Below are 3,944 nucleotides of genomic sequence, written 5' to 3'. Positions count from 1 at the left end.
CGCCATTTTCAACTAAACATGCTGAGGAATGTGCAAAATATCAAGGAAATGAGAGAGCCAAGTGGGTTGCCAGTCTTAAAGCATGTCTAATGAGGCAACAAGATTTCTTTAAGAAAGCAAAGAGAATATTGCATCAGTCGAAGCTAGTTACATGGTTAGTGAGATGATTGCTAAGGCAGGGAAGCCATTCACAGAAGGAGAGTTTGTTAAAAAAAAAAAAAAAAAAAAAAAGCATGTTACAGGCTGCAAGTATTATCTGTCCGGGGGGAAAAAAAAGTCAATTTAGCAAAATCAGCCTTTTTGCCAACACTGTGGCAGAGCGCATTTCTGACATGTCAAGTGACATTTATCATCAACTGTGTGAGAAAGCCAAATGTTTTGATGCATACTCAGTTGCTCTTGACGAGGGCACAGATATAACAGACACTGCACAGCTCACAATTTATGTCCGTGATGTTGATTGCAATTTTGAATTGACAGAGGAGCTGCTCACAATATCCAATGCATGGCCAGACCACTGCTAATGAGATATTTCAGCATCTGTGTGCTGCCATTGAGAATGCAGATTTGCCATGGAAGAGGTTTTTTGGAATAATAATCGATGGAGCGCCATCAATGACAGGGAGGAAAAATGGACTGGTGGCACTTGTTCAAAAAAAACTTGAAGAGGAGGGTGTAGAGAAAGCTATTGCTCTTCATTGCATTATCCATTAGCAAGGCCCTTTGCAGTAAAGACCTGCCGTGTGACAATGTGATGCCTGTTATTGTGAAATGCATCAACCAAATCAGATCCAGGGGCTTAAAGCACAGGAGCTTCCATGCTTTTTTTTTTTTTAGAGGAAATGGAGTCAGAATATGGAGATGTGCTTTATTTCACTGAGGTACATTGGCTCAGCAGGGGAAATGTCCTGAAAAGATTTTTTGAGTTGAGAGAAGAAGTGAAAGCATTCATAGAGAAGGATGGGAATGCTGTTTCTGAGTTGAGTGATCACAAATGGCTCATGGACTTAGCTTTTCTTGTTGACATCACACATAAGCTGAATGTACTAAACAAGATGTTACAAGGCCTGGGGCAGCTTATCAGTGCTGCCTATGACAACATGAGAGCATTCTCCACAAAACTTGTGTTATGGAAATCCCAGCTCTCTCAGACAAACCTTTGCCATTTCCCAGCATATAAGGAACTTGTGATGCAGACATACCATTCAGTGGTGAGAAATATGTTGATGCTATTTTTAAGCTAGAGAAGGAATTAAATCACAGATTTGCAGACTTCAAAAAGCACAGAGCCACTTTCCAAATTTTTGTGGACCCCTTTTCCTTTGATGTGCAAGATGCCCGTCTTGTGCTTCAAACGAAGCTCATTGACCTGCAGTGTAACTCTGATCTCAAAGCCAAGTTCAGGGAGATTAGTGGAAAAGCAGACATGCATGGGCAAGTTTTGAGAGAATTGTCCCCCAGCTTCCCTGAGCTTTCCCGAATGTTCAAGCGCACCATGTGCCTTTTTGGGAGCACATATTTATGTGAAAAGTTATTCTCCACATTGAACTTCAATAAATCAAAGTACAGGTCTAGACTTAATGATGATCATCTTCAAGCCATACTAAGGGTCTCAACTGCTTCCTCTCTAAAGCCAAATGTGGTTCAGATTTGTGAGAAGAAGCGCTGTCAAGTCTCTGGCAGTAAGGAATAGGCAAAAGATGCCATGTTCCGAAGAACAGTTCATGATCCTCACTCAATGTTCTATTCATGTTCAGAAGAAATAATTAAAACTGTTAATAATGACGTTTGAGGACTTTTTTTGAAATACCTTATGTGGCCCTGCCTTACCCCGACTTTGCCTCCTGTGGTCCCCAGGTAAATTGAGTTTGAGACCCCTGCCATAAGGGATAATGTCTTATTGTACAAATAATTATCCTATATTTTCCCTTTGAAAAATAGAGCTATTCTTATATTAAAATACTGAGAACAAGGTTTCTGGAATGTGGGTAGAGGGCATTCTAAAACTTTACCAGGGCTGGCAAGATAGTACAAGGGTAAAAGCACTTACTTTGCATTTTGTTGACCCAATTTTGAATTCCCAACCTTGTGATGGATTCCTAAGTAATACTAGAGGTCATTTCTAAGCATAGAGCCAGAAAAAGTCTTTGATATAACCAAACCTCCCTTCCCCCATTAGAAAATAATAATGATAAAATTACCAAAACTGTAAAGCCCATTGGAACAGAATTATTGTTCTGTTGTAATCTTTCTGTTTTAAAAACAATGGCTCTAGCTATAAACTACCCAAGACCTGCTGCCTAAAGAATATTCTTTCATCAGTTAAGAGAACTGTTCTCTTCCCCACTTTGCTCTCTCCTATGCCTCGGCTCTGAACATCTCTATGATAAATTTCCCATAGGGAAGGGGGTAGGCAGGGGGCAAGTGATCCAACTGTGAAAATGAGACAGCAATTAATAAGTTCAAAAAGTATTGCTCCAAAGTGACACTATTTATGTGAATCAAGATGACAGACTTCTGACAAGCAAAGCCAAATCATGACTTCAATTACTTAGTAACCATAGACTATGCTTAAGCAAAAAATCAAAGCACATGCAAAAGTAGGAAGAAACTAGAATTAAAAAGAAAATAATCCATAAACTAAAATAAGAAGTATACATGAAGTGATACCAGGGCCGTGCCACACACAATGGTTTTCTTTTAGAGAACTGGAAGTGAGGTAAGAGCTCTACTATAACAAAAAGTCATTCAGATAAATTTGTGCTTTCTTTATTCCTTTTTAATTTCTCAGAAAAATCTCTCAACTTGCCTTCTTTTTTTCAGTGAGTCACAGAAACACATCATTGGTAAGATGTTTATATAGAATTGGTTTTCATGAAAATAATAACTATGTTTCGTATTTAAGACTCAGAAATAGACCAAAGTTTAATTACTAACTTATTGTTTTATCTGTCTTCCTTACCAAAAATTAAACTTGAATGATGCTTTGCCTAAAGGCTTGAAACTTGGCAATAAATATATGTAGTTGGATCTCTTCTAGGCTGAGGGATAAAGAATACACATCCTTGAATGTTTTTGGTAGAAAATAAACAATATATAACAGCCTTATGGAATATAGCCAATAAAATATTGTTGAAACAAACTATTTTTTTTGTTTGGGGGCCACACCTAGTGATGCTCAGGGATTACTCCTGGCAATGTGCTCAAAAATGGCTCCTATCACTTCTCAGCCTTTTGGCTAAGGTCAAGTGTAGTATCTGTTCTATCAGTTTAATAACAAATATGTCTTCTATCCAATGATAATATATTAAATGGATTTTTGGCACTAGGAACTGGAATAGGAGCTTGCTCCATCCATTCCACACATCGACCTGGTATTGCAGTACCTCCAGGAATGGTGCACCAAAAAAAAAAAAATTTCTCCTCGCTCAGGGACTATATGGGATGCTGGGGATTGAACCCAGGTTTGTCCTAAGTCAGCTGCGTGCAAGGCAAATGCCCTACCGCTGTGCTATCACTCTGGCCCTGAAACAAACTATTTTAAACATTGTATTTCTATGTTGAAATAAATGGCCCATGCATTTCTCAATTGCTTTGTTGCTTATTTGAACTGTTGTATTTTTCCCCAGGTAAGTTAAGATCAAAACATTAAACTTTACACCAAAGTCCTAGTCACAGGAACTGTGAATACCATGCTGATTAGATCATTTGGAAACTACAGCTGATTTAAGAGGAAACCCATGTGGTGCTGCTCTTAGGTTTTTAGAACAGTTTCTTTAAAGGAGGAATAAAAAATTTTCTGTCCCTAGCAATAGTCTCTTCCCATCATTTAGGGTTTCGGATAAACTCCAAGTCATCCCTTTATGCTATCTCTGATAAATCTTTATAATATCTGTTCTTTTTTCTGTTATTAACATCAAACAGATCTCCATAAAAATTATGGG

The 3,944-nt window shown here is 38.1% G+C and overlaps 1 non-coding gene across 1 annotated transcript; it reads left to right on the top strand.

Moving 5' to 3' along the window:
* The first annotated feature begins 3,218 nt into the window (after nt 1-3,218).
* Nucleotides 3,219-3,408, top strand: LOC126002919 (U2 spliceosomal RNA). The gene has a single exon (XR_007493516.1). It is a non-coding gene; the product is annotated as a U2 spliceosomal RNA (small nuclear RNA).
* Nucleotides 3,409-3,944: the final 536 nt, after the last annotated feature.

This window comes from Suncus etruscus, chromosome 2 (genome assembly GCF_024139225.1).
Source record: "Suncus etruscus isolate mSunEtr1 chromosome 2, mSunEtr1.pri.cur, whole genome shotgun sequence".
NCBI lineage: Eukaryota > Metazoa > Chordata > Mammalia > Eulipotyphla > Soricidae > Suncus > Suncus etruscus.
This window is presented reverse-complemented; position numbering and strand designations above follow the sequence as displayed.